The 20,465-nt window shown below is 36.8% G+C and overlaps 1 long non-coding RNA gene across 1 annotated transcript in view; it reads left to right on the forward strand.

Moving 5' to 3' along the window:
* Positions 1-20,465, forward strand: part of LOC132346041 (uncharacterized) — a 68,859-nt gene that overhangs the window by 45,398 nt on the left and 2,996 nt on the right. The window contains exon 4 of the long non-coding RNA XR_009495761.1: positions 6,660-6,745. This is a non-coding gene — a long non-coding RNA (uncharacterized lncRNA). The remainder of the gene's footprint in view (positions 1-6,659; positions 6,746-20,465) is intronic.

A 20,465-nucleotide genomic window follows, 5' to 3' on the forward strand; every position in this document is an offset into this window, starting at 1 on the left:
GGGAGGGCAGACACACTGAAACCATAATCACTGAAAACTAGTCAATCTAATCACACTAGGACCACAGCCTTGTCTAACTCAATGAAACTAAGCCATGCCCTGTGGGGCCACCCAAGACGGGCAGGTCATGGTGGAGAGTGCTGACAGAATTTGGTCCACTGGAGAAGGGAATGGCAAACCACTTCAGTATTCTTGCCTTGAGAACCTCATGAACAGTATGAAAAGGCAAAATGATAGGATACTGAAAGAGGAACTCCCCAGTACAGTAGGTGCCAAATATGCTACTGGAGATCAGTGCAAAAATAACTCCAGAAAGAATGAAGGGATGGAGCCAAAGAAAAAATAATACCCAGTTGTGGATGTGACTAGTGATAGAAGCAAGGTCCGATGCTGTAATGAGAAATATTGCATAGGAACCTGGAATGTCAGGTCCATGAATCAAGGCAAATTGGAAGTGGTTAAACAGGAGATGGCAAGAGTGAACGTCGACATTCTAGGAATCAGCGAACTAAAATGGGCTGGAATGGGTGAATTTAACTCAGATGACCATTATATCTACTACTGCAGGCAGGAATCCCTTAGAAGAAATGGAGTAGCAATCATAGTCACAAAAGAGTCCAAAATGCAGTACTTGGATGCAATCTCAAAAATGACAGAATGATCTCTCTTCGTTTCCAAGGCAAACCATTCAATATCACAGTAATCCAAGTCTGTGCCCCAACCAGTAATGCTGAAGAAGCTGAAATTGAACGGTTCTATGAAGACCTACAAGACCTTTTAGAACTAACACCCGAAAAAGATGTCCTTTTCATTATAGGGGACTTGAATGCAAAAGTAGGAAGTCAAGAAACACCTGGAGTAACAGGTAAATTTGGCCTTGGAATACGGAATGAAGCAGGGAAAAGACTGACAGAGTTTTGCCAAGAAAATGCACTGGTCATAGCAAACACCCTCTTCCAACAACACAAGAGAAGACTCTACACAAGGACATCACCAGATGGTCAACACCGAAATCAGACTGATTATATTCTTTGCAGCCAAAGATGGAGAAGCTCTATACAGTCAGCAAAAACAAGACCAGGAGCTGACTGTGGCTCAGATCATGAACTCCTTATTGCCAAATTCAGACTTAAATTGAAGAAAGTAGGGAAAACCACTAGACCATTCAGGTATGACCTAAATCAAATTCCTTATGATTATACAGTGGAAGTGAGAAATAGATTTAAGGGCCTAGATCTGATAGATAGAGTGCCTGATGAACTATGGACAGAGGTTTGTGGCATTGTACAGGAGACAGGGATCAAGACCATTCCCATGGAAAAGAAATGCAAAAAAGCAAAATGGCTGTCTGAGGAGGCTTTACAAATAGCTGTGAAAAGAAGAGAAGTGAAAAGCAAAGGAGAAAAGGAAAGATATAAGCATCTGAATGCAGAGTTCCAAAGAATAGCAAGAAGAGATAAGAAAGCCTTCCTCAGCGATCAATGCAAAGAAATAGAGGAAAACAACAGAATGGGAAAGACTAGAGATCTCTTCAAGAAAATTAGAGATACCAAGGGAACATTTCATGCAAAGATAGGCTTGATAAAGGACAGAAATGGTATGGACTTAACAGAAGCAGAAGATATTAAGAAGAGCTGGCAGGAATACACAGAGCTGTACAAAAAAGATCTTCATGACCAAGATAATCACAATGGTGTGATCACTCACCTAGAGTCAGACATCCTGGAATGGGAAGTCAGGTGGGCCATAGAAAGCTACACTATGAACAAAGCCAGTAGAGGTGATGGAATTCCAGTTGAGCTATTTCAAATCCTGAAAGATGATGCTGTGAAAGTGCTGCACTCAATATGCCAGCAAATTTGGAAAACTCAGCAGTGGTCACAGGACTGGAAAAGGTCAGTTTTCATTCCAATCCCAAAGATAGGCAATGCCAAACATGTTCAAACTACTGCACAATTGCACTCATCTCACATGCTAGTAAAGTAATGCTCAAAATTCTCCAAGCCAGGCTTCAGCAATATGTGAACCATGAACTTCCTGATGTTCAAGCTGGTTTTAGAAAAGGCAGAGGAACCAGAGACCAAATTGCCAACATCTGCTGGATCATCAAAAAAGCAAGAGAGTTCCAGAAAAACATCTATTTCTGCTTTATTGACCATGCCAAAGCCTGTGACAGTGTGGATCACAATAAACTGTGGAATATTCTGAAAGAGATGGGAGACCACCTGACCTGCCTCTTGAGAAACCTATATGCAGGACAGGAAGCAACAGTTAGAACTGGACATGGATCAACAGACTGGTTCGAAATAGTAAAAGGAGTACGTCAAGGCTGTATCTTGTTACCCTGCTTATTTAACTTATATGCAGAGTACATCATGAGAAACGCTGGGCTGGAAGAAGCACAAGCTGGAATCAAGATTGCTGGGAGAAATATCAGTAACCTCAGATATGCAGATGACACCACCCTTATGGCAGAAAGTGAAGACGAACTCAAAAGCCTCTTGATGATAGTGAAAGAGGAGAGTAAAAAAGTTGGCTTAAAGCTCAACATTCAGAAAAGGAAGATCATGGCATCTGGTCCCATCACTTCATGGGAAATATATGGGGAAACAGTGGAAACAGTGTCAGACTTCATTTTGGGGGGCTCCAAAATCACAGCGGATGGTGATTGCAGCCATGAAATTAAAGGATGCTTACTCCTTGGAAGGAAAGTTATGACCAACCTAGATAGCATATTGAAATGCTGAGATATTACTTTGCCAACAAAGGTCCTTCTAGTCAAGGCTATGGTTTTTCCAGTGGTCATGTATGGATGTGAGAGTTGGACTATGAAGAAAGCTAAGCACCAAAGAATTGATGCTTTTGAACCATGGTGTTGGAGAAGACCCTTGAGAGTCCCTTGGACTGAAAGGAGATACAACCAATTCATCCTAAAGGAGATCAGTCCTGGGTGTTCATTGGAAGGACCAATGCTGAAGCTGAAACTCCAATACTTTGGCCACCTCATGGGAAGAGTTGACACATTGGAAAAGACTCTGATGCTGGGAGGGATTGGGGGCAGGAGGAGAAGGGGATGACAGAGGATGAGATGGCTGGATGTTATCACTGACTCGATGGACATGAGTTTTGGTAAGCTCCTGGAGTTGGTGATGGACAGGGAGGCCTGGTGTGCTGTGATTCATGGGGTCGCAACGAGTCGGACATGACTAAGCGACTGAACTGAACTTAACTGAACTGATGCTCATTAAACTGGGGACCCCCCTTGTGATGGGAAGCCTTTCAGCCCCTAGAGCCCTACAGCTTCTGGTTACTACTGAAGAACCCATTACATCCTCTCCAATAGAGAGGGGCCAAAAACTATGTACAAAGTTAACCCCTAGGTGTGGGACCAAGGAACTCCTGGACGAGACCACCAAGCTGAACTGGTCATCATTGTCCTCTGAGATCCCAGTTTCCCAACCAGAAACAATATCCCCTCAGAAGAGAGGCTCTAGAAAGACTACAGCCTTTAACACACAAAATCCTTGCTTGTGGGCTATTGGTCCCCACCAATTCACCATGTAACACTCCAATCCTCTTAGTAAAGAAAAAGGGCAGAACCTGGCAAATGGTTCAAGATCTGTGGATCATAAATGAAGCTATAATCCCCTCCCATCCCACAGTACCCAGTCCCTATGTAATCTTAGGAGAAATCCCACCCAGTGCCAAGTGGTTTACAGTCTTGGATCTCAAAGATGCATTTTTTTGCATGCCACTGGCTAAAAATCCCAATATCTTTTTGCCTTTGAGTGCGAGGCCCCAGGAGAAAAACACCAACAGATGACTTGGACAGTATTACCTCAGGGGTTCAGAGATGGCCTCCAACTGTTTGGACACGCCCTTAGCCAGGATCTCCTAGATTTGGTTCAGTTCAGTTCAGTTCAGTTCAGTCGCTCAGTCGTGTCTGACTCTTTGTGACCCCATGAATTGCAGCACTCCAGGCCTCCCTGTCCATCACCAACTCCCGGAGTTCACTCAGACTCACGTCCATCAAGTCAGTGATGCCATCCAGCCATCTCATCCTCCGTCGTCCCCTTCTCCTCCTGCCCCCAATCCCTTCTAGAATCAGTCTTTTCCAATGAGTCAACTCTTCACATGAGGTGGCCAAAGTACTGGAGTTTCAGCTTTAGCATCATTCCTTCCAAAGAAATCCCAGGGCTGATCTCCTTCAGAATGGACTGGTTGGATCTCCTTGCAGTCCAAGGGACTCTCAAGAGTTTTCTCCAACACCAGAGTTCAAAAACATCAATTCTTTGGTGCTCAGCTTTCTTCATAGTCCAACTCTCACATCCATACATGACCACTGGAAAAACCATAGCCTTTACTAGACAGACCTTTGTTGGCAAACTGATGTCTCTGCTTTTCAATATGCTATCTAGGTTGGTCATAACTTTTCTTCCAAGGAGTAAGCATCTTTTTAGAAAATACTAAAACATTTTAAAGTTAAGAAATATATTTCTAGTACATCCTTGGTCAAAGCGGAAATTATAAAAATAATTAGGAAATATTTTGAGTTAAGTTATAATGAAAATATATATGAAAACTGGGTAGGAGTGACATCACTGAAAATGAAGGAGTAGATAACCCCAAGGCTAAGAGCTTAACAAAAGACTAATAATACGGGAAAAACTATCAGAATCAACCTTTTTTGGAATTCTGGAATTAGGCAAAAATTTACAACAATCATGAGAAAGCTGAAGGAAGAATGAAGCTGCTTTATTGTGGTATGAGACCATAGAGGCATTTTAAATTCCCTTCCCACCCTCTCCCACTTGTGAGATTAGTGGCAGCCAGTAGATAGCAGTCCACACATACTGGGGCAGATTGCTAGTGCCAGAGGAGCAATATGGGAATCTACTCTCAAGGAACTGAGGTTGTGTGTTTTGAGCTATCTGGTGATACCCCTCCATGGATTGGCAAAATGGCTTGTCTTTGTTTAATCTGACTTGAAGTGTTCCTAGGACTGAGGTGGCTTCCCTGGTGGTTTTTGCCAGAAGCATGTGAAGGCAAAAACTCTGGCTACAGCAGCCCAGGGGAAGAAATACCAGGACAAGAAATAGATTTCCAGACAAAAGCCTGAAAAGGAAGACGTTGGGAAAAGAGATTCGTGAAAGAATAAGGACTTTTGAAAGCTCACTCATATACTAGGGAATGGAGAAGGAGAAGTTCATGTGCCTAAACAAGGCTGAATGTATGTTCAGAAAAAGTTTTTACCACTGACTGGCCTTAGGTTCCACACAAATAGGAATTAAGTCTAAGACAGAGTTTTGAAAAGTCTGGCTTTAGTGTTGAAGAAAAGAATCAAGATTGAGCCAATCTGTAGAGACTGGGAAAGTTTTTCTTTCTCTCTCTCTGTTTTTTTGTTTTTTCTTCTTGGCTCCATGTCTTTAAGGAAATTGAAGAAAATAAACTGATCGCTACGCTAATAGCACACAGATATCAGTGGCCACATAAGACTGCAGGGTTTGCAATTCATTGTTTAGAAAAAACACGAAACAACAAAATCAACACTTCCCACATACCATGTACAAAAGCATTCCCAGTTGTATTATAAACCTAAATGTGAAAGGCAAAATTGAAAAATATTTAGAAGTTAATGCAGAAAACTTTTTTGTTACCTTGGAGTAACAAAGGATTTTTATTAGATAAGATACAAATACTAACAGAAAACACCAATAAAGTAAATCATCTAAAATTAAGAACTCTTGCTCACCAAAACACACTATAAAAGAATGAAATTGAAAGCCACAGAATGAGAGAAGATATGTGTAACACATATAACTAAAATGTACTTATATCCAGACTAAAATTTTTAAAAATAATCAACAACAAACTCCTATAAATGAATAAAACCAATAGAAAAAAATGGGTAACAGGCTGACCCAGCTCTTTTTGAAAGAGGACTCTAAATGAACAATAAATATAAGAAGAGGTAGTCAACAGAATTAATAATAGAAATTGTAACCATGATATAGTGTATCTGCAAACCCACCACTTTAGCATTGTTTACCAACTTGTGTCAAAGATACAGATCATACTAACAGTGTGGCTTTAGTTACAAATCTGAAAACAGCTTGCCACTATGCACTGAGATTATGTGAGCATATCATATGACCCAAGCATTTCTATGTGCTCCAGGGTCCTTGTACACAATTTTCACAGCATAAGTAGTGATAGCTTAATGTTGGGAATAACCCACATGTTCATCAAGAGTCCAAGAGCTAAATAAACAGTTACTTTCAACCCAGAACTACTTTTCAACAGTGAAAATGAGCTATATCCAAAAATAGTAGCTAAAACTTACCAATATAAAATTGAATAACAAATCAGGACCTAAAATGACTATACTAATGATCTTAGTTTTATAAAGGTCAAAAAGAGACAAACCTAAATTAAATTACATAAGATTGCATACAAATGTTAAAACTATACAGAGGAGTAAAGAAATGACTACAAATAATGACAAACAGCATGTGGTGGTTATTAGGATGCTCACTATCATACTCTAAGTATATGTTTTTACATATATATATATATATATATATGTAGTATATTTATAGTCATTATCAAAATCCTAGAATGGTTCTTTATGTTAAGAATGCAACATTCTGCTCTTACAGGTATACTGTGCAGACATTAACATGCAAGTGAATGGGACATTATGTGGCACATACCTTGTGCAGCTGCTCTGGCACTGCTTGACCAGGTAGGTATATATGGAACACCTGGAAACTAAGAGGAGTATGAGCCTTTGAGAAAAAGTTGTGTTTCCTAAGCATGCCCAAGTGCAAAAGTTTATTATTATCTTGGAAGTAAACCATACCCCAGGCTTCCATGGCCTGGTAATATACCAAACATAGTAACATTAGTCAAATAAGCACAAGACTTGCTGTTTTATATTCAGTATTTATCCAATCCATCTCTCTATCCATAATTGCTGGAAAAAAGTAATTTTTGGAAACTACTCAAGATATTATTTTTAATTTTATTAACACCTTGTATTGTGTATAGAAAATAACATGTCAGGAAAGAAAATTAGGAAAATAGAAAAAAGCACAAAGAAACCTAAATTACAAGGTGATCCCAGCATCTAGATCATTAGTCAAGTAGTATGTAATACACAAACCACACATATATAGTTATATATTATAACTGTTCTTGTTACTATTATTTTAAAAGTCTTTGTATATTAAAAAGATCAACTCCTTGGAACTGATGAGCCTTTCAATTGCATAAGGTTTTTCAATGCAATTTTTCAATTTAATATTTTAATCTAACTGACGGGAGAGTGTGTAATTTCCTTAGTTCTGTCTCATCACAACAAAAATTTGAAGTGATGGACCAGTGTTACAGCTCTGTGTTACAGCTCAGTTTTATTTAGAAAGTAAAGGAAAACACATCCTCAAGGCATGAGGGCATGCGGACCCAAAAGACATGAAAAGAGAGAGATCCCTGGCCATTTGGCTCCTCTTTTTATGTTTTTACTCCTCCCCTGGGGCCTGCCCAATGTAAATAGGCTAGCCAGGGGTGCTGTTTGTTTTAATTGAGGTCCTCACTCAGATCCTTGGATCTTCCTTTGTTCTATTTTCGTGGGCTTTTCCCTTCCTTGTCTTTTAGCCACCAGCATTCTGGACTCCTTTTTCCTATTCTAACTACCTAACATAACCACTTCTACTGGAATTTTTAATTATAGTCTTTATTTTTGGTTTCATGTTTTGAGAGTCTTTACTATCTCTAATTTACAAAGCTATCCATAGTTTCATCTGGGATGTTTATAGGTTACATTGTTATGTTTATACCAAATATACCTAGAATTTATTTTTATTTATTTTTTAATACAAGTATTAGATTTTATTTTTAACTAAAAATAGTAACCAATGATCCTAACATCATTATTTGAGTAACCTGTCCATTTCCTATTCATTTCAAATTCTATCTTTATTACAATATAAATGCTGATATTTGCCTTTGCTTTGTGTGAGACTTGCACATTTTTTTATTAATAAAACTCTATTGTTGCATGAATACAATACAGCTTTAATTATTAGAAGGCAATAGTACTTTTAAAAATGTGATATGTCATTTTATTACAACTTTCAGTTCTTTCTTGACTATTCTCATTTAATTTGTTTAATAGATGTATTTTACAATCATATTATCAAGTTCCCCCAAACTTCCTTTGTGATTACCTTTGCAGTTACGTTTACATTTATGACTGTTTTAAAAGAGGATCACTTTCTTTTTCACTTTTGTAATTTTTCCTTGATTATGGTATATCTCTCATTTTATTCAAAAACTTTATTAAATATCTTGGCTTATACTCTTTTTTAGTATTAGCCATAAATATTTCTTGATGAGCTTATTGGTATTATTTTACAACTTTTCTTGTTTTTAGATATTGTTATCTCTTACCCTTTTAATTTTTCCACTTTATATTCTAGCAAATTATTGCTTTGAAATTATTTCTTAGGAACACTACTTTTAGAATGTTTACTATAACATTCAAATTATTTAGATTTTATTTAGTTAGACTATATCTGGATAAACATATCTTTCCATTAAATTTACAGTTTCTAGGTAAATATCTTCAAGAAAAAAAATTCAGCACCCTCCTCAATTTAAACTATTTTCTATTCTATGTATATATCACATATATTACCCAATATTTTTTATTATATTTGCAGTATTCCTTTTCTGTTATCAGAAATCTGTATTGTGGCCTTTATTGCCTCTTCTCCACATTTATCATTTTCTGAGTTTTGTCTTCATCTCTTAATTTTTCCCAAAGAATTTTTATGGAAAAAAAAAACCATCAACAATTACATAATCCACTTATTTACCTTGTTATCTCTCTTAATTCATGATAGTCTGACTTCCCCCTGCTGCATTCTACCAAGATTGTTCTCTTAAAATTGTCAGTGAGCTTCTTGCAACTCAATTTTATAGCAAGTTTTTTGCATATCTTACTGTTCCTCTCAGCACCATTTGAATTTTAACATTCTCATCCTTCTTGAGCACCAATATTATTATTTTTATGACTCTACATTCCTAATTTTCTTCCTTTCTGAGAACTCCAAATGAGTCTACTTTAGCTTTTTTATTTATAACTTAAATGTTAGTTTGAGTTTTCTCCAGAAAACAGACATTGGGCTTGCATGCAGATAGTTCAATTTGGGACAGAATCTTGGGGAACAGGAATAAGAAGCTGGGATGAGCTAAACAGGGAGGGGACAAAAGCCAATATGATGATACAGTATTTACCTGTTCAGATGTTTGAGCACATTAGCAGGATTCATAACATCTTTTGAGGTACTCAAGCAAAAGATATCTCAAAATTGTTACAGTAAGATGATAGAAGGGACAGTCTATCCATGAGTCAAGGGACAGTCTCTTCTTAGTCAAGGACTGCCCCATGAAGTACAACTTGGTTGAACTTTCAGTTCGTTCCTCTAACAGCTGAGCATTCCCACAGGCAGTCCATTCTCCCTACTCAGAGAAGTCTTAGGACAGAAAGGAAGAGAGGAGTATGTGTAGCTGAGCTGAGCTGAGATGCTGTCAGGTGATACTTTCCAGAGCTAGTTGTGGCAGCAGTAGAAAGAGCTTATATAAAAGGTGAATGGAACACATTTGAAATGGGGACTAAGACATACACAATATTCTAGTGCCTCTTCTATTCCTGTTCCACAAAATCTCCTTTAAAAACTCTGTTAGCCCTTTACTGTTAATACTTCTTTCTCTATCTGCCTTTTCATAACTGCAGAACTTATACCACTTCTTATTATACAACTGTTCATGGATATTTTACAGACACATGAACTAATATTCAAAATTGAACTCACCATCAATTAGTTGAGTACTAAGTGCCAGAGTTAATAAAACAGACACAGTCTTTGCTTGTGAAAATGCATATTTTACTAAAGATATTCAACTAAAACAATAATTAAAGTATGGGAATGCAAATTGTTAGGAAGGATAACCAGGAGAAAGGGTTAAATGGGATAAACTAGAAAATTTTAAAAAGCAGAGACATCACTTTGCCAACAAAATTACGTATAGTCAAAGCTATGGTTTTCCCAGTAGTCATGTATAGACGTTGAACCATAAAGAAGACTGAGTGTCAAAGAATTGATGTTTTCAAACTGTGGTGCTAGAGATGACTTTTGAGAGTCCCTTGGACTGCAAGGAGATCAAGCCAGTCAATCCTAAAGGAAATAAATCCTGAATATTTATCAGAAGAACTATGCTAAAGCTGAAGCTCCAATACTTTGGCCATTAATGCGAAGAGCCAACTCATTGGAAAAGACCCTGATGCTGCAAAAGATTGAAGACATGAGGAGAAAGGGATGACAGAGGACAAGATGGTTGGATGGTATCCCCAATTCAATGCACATGAGTTTAAGCAAACTCTGGGAGATGGTGAAGGACAGGGAAGCCTGGCCTGCTACAGTCCATGGGATCACAAAGAGTTGGAAATGATTTAGTAGCTGAACAACAACAACAAAAATATTTTATACAGAAAAAAATTGAATATGTGAAGAGCCAATGTCAACAAAACTATTGCAATTGTTTCATAGGTGAATAGTGGCATGGGCAAGTGGGTGTGGGTAAAAGAGAATAGACCTGATCATTATTAGGAGATCATTTAATAAGATGAATAAAGTGCAAAAAGAAAGCTTCTAAATGATCTTAATGTATTAATTAAGGATATTATCATATGCAAATAATATTTCTAACTTGCACTTTTTCCCCATTATCTTCAGAGTGAAGTATAGACATATAAAATCTGTGAAGTCCTAGATGATTTGGTCATTGCTTATTCCTTTTTAACTTTTGTCTGTCCTGGTATCATCTATACATCCATTTAGATAGAGCTATCTTCATACCCCTGAATGAAAAATACTTCATTTAATCTTCAGGGATTTTTGTACATTTTTTATTCTGTCTTTATAATAACTTCATTGATCCAACTCTCTGCCCTTAATACATCACTTGATCTTATATAATTGCCCTTTAGATCTCAAAAAAATTATGTCATCACTTCCTAAATATGGGTTAGAGACCCATTCTCTTTTTCTCATCACATCCAGTGTCTTTTCCATCTCAATACTCATCAAATTCCATTGTTTCTTATCTGGCTATTCTCCATTTTGTATATATACTATGTGATCAGAGAGCATAACATTTGCATTAATTTTTGGCAAAATCTAGAACAGTGCATGATAGTAGGTTTAAAATAGTTGTTATGTGTTCTTGAAGAACAAGCTTGTCAGTGTCATTCTTCACACTACTCGTTAATTTTCTGTAATACTGATTTAGCAACTCAGGCTTTAGAATGCACCTGGAAATTGTTAGGGCATGCTTATTTTATTATGTTCTTCCTTTTTATCATTAATGCCATTAGGGTATTTTTGGCCTCTCAGCAAAGCTCTGTTTTCATATCAATATTTCTTATATTTTATTTTTGGTTCTCAATATAAAAATCTTACATTATTTTTTTAATGTAGTCAAAAACTCACTATAATTCATGTAAAAAAAATGACAAACTCAGACAATATATTTAAAACTCAATCAAGTTTTCTGAAAATCAATGAGAAAATAGCTAAGAAACCAGTTAAAAATAGGCAGAGAATATGAAAGTTTGATATAGAGAAAAGTATAGGTAATTTTCAAATGTATGATAAAATACCTTATATGATTCATAATGGGAAGGCAAATTAAGATTATAAACAGTAACACTTTTCATTTATCAGATTTTCAAAAATATTTGTTATTTGTGGGGAAAAAAATGTATTTGTTAAGGTTTATTTTGTGAAGTGAAGAGTGAGTCAGTTGTGTCTGACTATTTGCGACCCCATGGACTGTAGCCCACAGGCTTCTCTGTCCATGAGGTTCTCCAGGCAATACAGGAATGAGTTGCCATGCCCTCCTCCAGGGGAACTTCCTGATCCAGTAATCAAATCCACGTCTCTTATGTCTCCTGCATTGGCAGGTGGGTTCTTTACCACTAGCAGCACCTGGGAAGCCTATGTGTATGTGTGTGTGTGTGTGTGTGTGTGTGTGTACATATATATATATATATATATATATATATTTCTAAACCCATTTATCTGCTAATGGATACATCTTGGTTTCTTCCATATCTTGGTAATTGTAAATTATGATTCAATGAATATTGGGATGTATGTATCTTTTTGAAGTAGTGGTTTTGGCTTGTGTGTGTGTGTGTGTGTGTGTGTGTGTGTGTGTGTGTGATATATACCCAGGAGTGGAACTGTAATTCTATTTTTATTTTTTTTAATTTTATTTTATTTTTAAACTTTACAATATTGTATTGGTTTTGCCAAATATCAAAATGAATCCGCCACAGGTATACATGTGTTCCCCATCCTGAACTCTCCTCCCTCCTCCCTCCCCATACCATCCCTCTGGGTTGTCCCAGGGCACCAGCCCCAAGCATCCAGTATCGTGCATCGAACCTGGACTGGTGATTCATTTCATATATGATATTATATGTATTTCAATGCCATTCTCCCATATCATCCCACCCTCTCCCTCTCCCACAGAGTCCAAAAGACTGTTCTATACATCAGTGTCTCTTTTGCTGTCTTGTACACAGGGTTATTGTTACCATCTTTCTAAATTCCATATATATGCGTTAGTATACTGTATTGGTGTTTTTCCTTCTGGCTTACTTCACTCTGTATAACAGGCTCCAGTTTCATCCACCTCATTAGTACTGGTTCAAATGTATTCTTTTTAATGGCTGAGTAATACTCCATTGTGTATATGTACCACTGCTTTCTTATCCATTCATCTGCTGATGGGCATCTAGGTTGCTTCCATGTCCTGGCTATTATAAACAGTGCTGCGATGAACATTGGGGTACATGTGTCTCTTTAAATTCTGGTTTCCTCATAGTGTATGCCCAGCAGTGGGATTGCTGGATCATAAGGCAGTTCTATTTCCAGTTTTTTAAGGAATCTCCACACTGTTCTCCATAGTGGCTGTATTAGTTTGCATTCCCACCAACAGTGTAAGAGGGTTCCCTTTTCTCCACACCCTCTCCAGCATTTATTGCTTATAGACTTTTTGATCACAGCCATTCTGACTGGTGTGAAATGGTACCTCATAGTGGTTTTGATTTGCATTTCTCTGATAATGAGTGATGTTGAGCATCTTTTCATGTGTTTGTTAGCCATCTGTATGTCTTCTTTGGAGAAATGTCTATTTAGTTCTTTGGCCCATTTTTTGATTGGGTCATTTATTTTTCTGGAATTGGGCTGTAGGAGTTGCTTGTATATTTTTGAGATTAGTTGTTTGTCAGTTGCTTCATTTGCTATTATTTTCTGCCATTCTGAAGGCTGTCTTTTCATCTTGCTTATAGTTTCCTTTGTTGTGCAGAAGCTTTTAATTTTAATTAGGTCCCATTTGTTTATTTTTGCTTTTATTTCCAATATTCTGGGAGGTGGGTCATAGAGGATCCTGCTGTGATGTATGTCGGAGAGTGTTTTGCCTAGGTTCTCCTCTAGGAGTTTCATAGTTTCTGGTCTTACGTTTAGATCTTTAATCCATTTTGAGTTTATTTTTGTGTATGGTGTTAGAAAGTGCTCTAGTTTCATTCTTTTACAAGTGGTTGACCAGTTTTCCCAGCACCACTTGTTAAAGAGATTGTCTTTAATCCATTGTATATTCTTGCCTCCTTTGTCAAAGATAAGGTGTCCATATGTGCATGGATTTATCTCTGGGCTTTCTATTTTGTTTCATTGATCTATATTTCTGTCTTTGTGCCAGTACCATACTGTCTTGATGACTGTGGCTTTTTAGTAGAGCCTGAAGTCAGGTAGGTTGATTCCTCCAGTTCCATTCTTCTTTCTCAAGATAGCTTTGGATATTCAAGGTTTTTTGTATTTCCATACAAATTGTGAAATTATTTGTTCTAGCTCTGTGAAGAATACCACTGGCAGCTTGATAGGGATTGCATTGAATCTATAAATTGCTTTGGGTAATATACTCATTTTCACTATATTGATTCTTCCAATCCATGAACATGGTATATTTCTCCATCTATTAGTGTCCTCTTTGATTTCATTCACCAGTGTTTTATAGTTTTCTATATATAGGTCTTTAGTTTCTTTAGGTAGATATATTCCTAAGTATTTTATTCTTTCTGTTGCAATGGTGAATGGAATTGTTTCCTTAATTTCTCTTTCTGTTTCCTCACTATTAGTGTATAGGAATTCAAGGGATTTCTGTGTGTTGATTTTATATCCTGCTTACTATAATCATTGATTAGTTCTAGTAATTTTCTGGTGGAGTCTTTAGAGTTTTCTATGTAGAGGATCATGACACCTGCAAACAGTGAGTGTTTTACTTCTTCTTTTCCAATTTGGATTCTTTTATTTCTTTTTCTGCTCTGATTGCTGTGGCCAAAACTTCCAAAACTATGTTGAATAGTAGTGGTGAGAGTGGGCACCCTTGTCTTGTTCCTGACTTTAGAGGAAATGCTTTCAATTTTTCACCATTGAGGATAATGTTTGCTGTGGGTTTGTCATATATAGCTTTTATTATGTTGAGGTATGTTCCTTATACTCCTGCTTTCTGAAAAGTTTTTTTATCATAAATAGATGTTGAATTTTGTCAAAGGCTTTCTCTGCATCTATTGAGATAATCATATGGTTTTTAGTTTTCAATTTGTTAATGTGATGTATTACATTGATTGATTTGCGGATATTGAAGAATCCTTGCATCCCTGGGATAAAGCCCACTTGGTCATGGTGTATGATCTTTTTAATGTATTGTTGGATTCTGATTGCTAGAATTTTGGTAAGGATTTTTGCATCTATGTTCATCAATGATATTGGCCTGTAGTTTTCTTTTTTTGTGGGACCTTTGTCAGGTTTTGGTATTAGGGTGATGGTGACCTCATAGAATGAGTTTGGAAGTTTACCTTCCTCTGCAATTTTCTGGAAGAGTTTGAGCAGGATAGGTGTTAGCTCTTCTCTAAATTTTTGGTAGAATTCAGCTGTGAAGCCGTCTGGACCTGGGCTTTTGTTTGCTGGAAGATTTTTGATTACAGTTTCAATTTCCATGCTTATGATGGGTCTGTTAAGATTTTCTATCTCTTCCTGGTCAGACAACACAGAAATACAAAGGATCATAAGAGACTACTATCAACAATTATTTGCCAATAAAATGGACAACTTGGAAGAAATGGACAAATTCTTAGAAATGTAATTCTATTTTTAATTTTTGAGAATGGCCATTCTATTTTCCACAGTGACTACAACAATTTACATTCCCACCAACAGTGTACCATGGTTCCCTTTCTTTATATCCTTGAAATTATTTCTTATTTGTGTTCTTTTTGATGACAGCCATTCTGACAGGTGTGAGATAATATCTCATTGTGGCTTTGATATGCATTTCCCTGATGATTAGTGATATTGAGCATCTTTTCATATTACTGTTGTTTACATTTTCTCTTTGGAAAAATATCTATCCAGATTTTCTCCTCATTTTTTAATTGGTTTCTTGTTTTCTTGATGTTGAGTTGTATGGGCTGTTTATATATGTTGGATATAAATCCCTTATCAGTCATATCATTTGGAAATATTTTCTCCCATTCAGTAGGTTATCTTCTCATTTTGCTGATGGTTTCCTTTGCTGTGCAAAAGGTGTTTAACTTGAATTAGGTTTTGTTTATTTTTGCTTTTATTTCCTTCACTTCAGGGACAGATTCAAAAAATATATTTTTATGACTTATGTAAAATAGCATTCTTCCTATGTTTTCCGCTATGACTTTTATGGTATGCCAGCTTACATTTACCTCTTTAAACTACTTCAAGTTTTTTCTTCCTTTTTTTTTACATGGTGTCAAAGAATGTTCTAATTTTTCCTGCTTCCTTACCCTGCTCTAATTTCCTTGATGAGAGGAATATATCTTAGCTATAATTTTATCTTCTTTATTGAGGCAGATTAAATGTTTGTTGAATAAATAAATTATTTGAAATGAAAAACAGGTATTATAGCCATTTTACTATTTTTGTCATTTTATAGATTTATTAATATATAAGTGAAATATATTAAACTTCATATATTTAATGCATTTGATGAGTTTTGTCATACCTATAAACTCTTGAAACACAACACAATCAAGACAATCTACTTTTTCACCCTAAAATTTTCCTCACACCTGTAATTCTTTCCCACTCTATCCTCTCATCATCCCCAGGAAACTACTGGTCTGCATTCTGTTTCTAGATTAGTTTCCAGTTTCTAGAATTTTATCTAAGTGGAATCATATGTATATGTACTCTTTGTTGTTTGGCTTCTTTCTCTCATATTTTTAAGTTAGCTCCATTATGCTGCATACATCAATAACTAGATTCTTTTGTTTCTTTGTATTTTATTGTATTGACACTTACTCCTTGGAAGGAGAGTTATGACCAACCTAGATAGCATATTCAAAAGCAGAGACATTACTTTGCCAACAAAGGTTCGTCTAGTCAAGGCTATGGTTTTTCCTGTGGTCATGTATGGATGTGAGAGTTGGACTGTGAAGAAGGCTGAGCACTGAAGAATTGATGCTTTTGAACTGTGATGTTGGAGAAGACTCTTAAGAGTCCCTTGGACTGCAAGGAGATCCAACCAGTCCATTCTGAAGGAGATCAGCCCTGGGATTTCTTTGGAAGGAATGATGTTAAAGCTGAAACTCCAGTACTTTGGCCACCTCATTGGAAGAGTTGACTCATTGGAAAAGACTCTGATGCTGGGAAGGATTGGGGGCAAGAGGAGAAGGGGACGTCCGAGGATGAGATGGCTGGATGGCATCACTGACTCAATGGACGTGAGTCTGAGTGAACTCCGGGAGTTGGTGATGGACAGGGAGGCCTGGCGTGCTGCAATTCATGGGGTCGCAAAGAGTCGGACTCGACTAAGTGACTGATCTGATCTGATTGATAAACAACATTTGTTTATCCATTCACCTATTGAAGGACATTTGAGTTGTTTCTAGTTTTTATACAGTATTTGACAAATGAATAAATGTATGTCAAACACAATAGGCAATTTGCATAAAGTCAAAGGGTTAGAAAATAATAGGGTAAGGACTCAAGCCCAAGTCTTGTAACGTTAGAAATTCTAGCATGCATTAAAATGTATCATCACAGGAAATTTCAAGTACAATTTTAACGCTACTTTGACTTTCATTCATGTTTAGACTATTGTTCCTTTTTAAAAATAATTCATTGTGTTAAGCATTCCTTCTGTTAAAAACAACAGCATGTAAATTTTAAACAGCACATAAATTCAGTATGTATCATTGGAGACATAAGTAGAGTCAATCTTTATAAAATAGGAATCTTTTTAGGGAAATACCAGTTACCTTTTGTGTAACATACTATGCCGAAATTCATGTATCTCATATCATACATATTGATTTTCTAAAACCCATCATTTTATTTGTTCCTGAGCGCACTGACTGGCTGGACAGTGCTCAGCAAGGATGGCTTAATTCTATATGTTGTGTCAACTGAGCTCATTCACTCATGTGGCTATAATTTGAGCTGAAGGATTCAAGATGGCCTCATTCATGTGTCTAAAACCCCTTAATTGGCCTGATTCCCATGCTATATAACCTTATGTTCTTTCATTCTGCAGGGCCTCATTTTTAGAGTGCCTTTCAATCTCCAACCTTTTACTATATGGATTCCAGCAGTCTCCAATCATATAATAGAGGTTTCATGTATCTTAAAGGCCCAAGCCCAGAACCAGAAAATTTTAGTCCAACTGCATGTATTGTTCAAAGTAAGTTATAAATCCATACACAGATTCAAAAGAAGGGGTGCAGATTCAACCTCCTGATGGAAGAAATGTCATCTATTACTTTGATGGTAATCTTTGCACATAATCTATGATAGGAGCATTGAAAGAGTTCTACTAGCAAGGAAATTGATGCATGGATTATGTTATACTAACAAACATAGATGAATAAGTATATCTAAATCAGAACTGCTCCTTTTAAGGTATTCAATTCAAATGCCTTACTTTACATTTTAGTATCATGTCAATTTTCAAAATTTTGAGAATTAAAAAGTGTTGTTTCCTTATCAGGACTCTTCACTGTGTGATTAAACCAAAGCAAGCAACTGAAGAATAAGACCCTCCAAAATAAATAATATGAAGAAGAATATACTTTAGAGAAAGACACAAGAGAAATGTAACAGTATCTTTCCTTTTTAAAATTAATTAATTATTTTTGCTAGATGGAGTAAAGGTCAGATTGGGACATTTTTATTGAAATCCTCTAGCAACAGGTATAGTCTTACCTGACTTAATCTTGTCCAATGAGGAAAAAAATAACTGTACCTTTCCTCTTACACTGTTGCTTGTCCAAGAATGTAGTTTCTGCTTTTATCTGTGGTTCAAACACAAATCAAAGAGTTAGCACATACATGAAGACAATCCAAAAAAAAAAAAAAGAGTCGAAAGAGATGGAAGTAAAGAACATAACCAGATACAGTCAGAAATGTATAGGAAAACTAGAACATGCTGTCAGAGGGCAGTGACTTTTCATATCAGATATGAAAAAATACAAATACTGCCATTTTCTTCTGAACATGAAGGAGAACTTTTCACATATTTGGAACAGATAGCATAAAGTATTTCAGTTTCTATAGTTTCTCTGCTGAACTAACATTCACTGCTATTTTCTTTTTTCCCTGGAGACCTGATGTTTAAATGTTCTAGCAAGGAATAGCACTGATTCATGATCATCCCTTATGGCAATCATTCTTTGCCATCCTATACAATGGAAAAATGTTGGCAAAGGCAATCTCTAAAGAAGAGCCCTAGGACCTATGGACTTGAGAAAATTTATTCAAGTAAATACCTAAAATGTGGAATTGAAGAAATATATTTTAAACTAAATTTAATTCAAGACATCTAAAATTTGAACTGTTGAAAATTTACTATAATGTTTTCTTGTTGGAAACTTATTATGTATGATTTTTTATTTGTTTTTTTTTTAACTTCAAGAAGGATTCTATGATTCTGAAAGAAGTAAAGACTCTCAGTTCTAAGGGTAATGATTTTAAGTATCCTCTTCAAAGGTCTTCCCTGGTTGGCTCAGATGGTAAAGAATGTGCCTGAAATGAGAGAGAAGTGGGTTCAATCCCTGGGTCAGTAAGATCCCCTAGAGAAGCTAACAGATACTCATTCCAGTATTCTTGCTGGAGAATTCCATGGACAGAGGAGCCTCATGGGCTGCAATTGATGGGGTCATAAAGAGTTGGACACAGCTGAGAGACTGATACTTACTTACTATCCTCTTCAAAATATAGAAAGAGCCCTAAACTGACACTCCTACTAGTTTAGGTCAAAATAGTGCCTTAAAAAGGAGATTCATAAAATTCATCTATTCTTACAGTGAGCTTTTGAAACAAAATCAAATTTAAAACTCTTGGAAATATGCCCATCCATACAAAAAAGCAGAAATATTGGCATATAGAACATACAAATTTTCAAGATGGCACAATGCCTAGAGAAAAACATTAGAAAATCTGGGCTCATCCCCAACTTCGTTGATGTCTTTCTGCATAACCTTGAAGTTTCTCATTTAACTCTTTCAAATCCTTGTTTTTCCCAACTCTATAATGTGATACTTAAATAAATTCATTTTATTCATACATAACTGAACATACACAGAAAGTCTTGTAAGGGTGCAAAAAAACCTGGCAATACTTGCTTCTTCTGGGGAGGCCTCATTGGTTGCTGAGTAACAGGGATGTAAAGGAAACATTTCTCACTAGACATATTTTTTGCACCTTTTGCATTTGTACCATGTGCATGTATTATTGAGAAAGGGAGAGTAGGGAGAAAGAAGGAGAGGGGATGAGAGGGAAGAGAAGGGAAGACAGAACAGGGAGAGGGTGAAGAAGAGGAGAGGAGAGGGTGAAAGAGGAAGGGAAAGAAGTTCAGTTCAGTTGCTCAGTCGTGTCCCACTCTTTGCAACCCCATGAATCGCAGCACGCCAGGCCTCCCTGTCCATCACCTACTCCCAGAGTTTACGCAAACTCATGTCCATCGAGTCGGTGGTGCCATCCAGCCATCTCATACTCTGTCATCCCCTTCTCCTCCTGCCCCCAATCCCTCCCAGCATCAGGGTCTTTTCCAATGAGTCAACTTTTCACATGAGGTGGCCAAAGTATTGGAGTTTCAGCTTCAGCATCAGTCCTTCCAATGAACATCCAGGACTGTTCTCCTCTAGGATGGACTAGTTGGACCTCCTTGCAGTCCAACAGACTCTCAAGAGTCTTCTCCAACCCACAGTTCAAAAGCATCAATTCTTCAGCGCTCAGCTTTCTTTATAGTCCAACTCTCACATCCATACATGACCACTGGAAAAACCATAGCCTTGACTAGATGGA

This window comes from Bos taurus, chromosome 8 (genome assembly GCF_002263795.3).
Source record: "Bos taurus isolate L1 Dominette 01449 registration number 42190680 breed Hereford chromosome 8, ARS-UCD2.0, whole genome shotgun sequence".
In the NCBI taxonomy this organism is placed as follows: Eukaryota; Metazoa; Chordata; class Mammalia; order Artiodactyla; family Bovidae; genus Bos; species Bos taurus.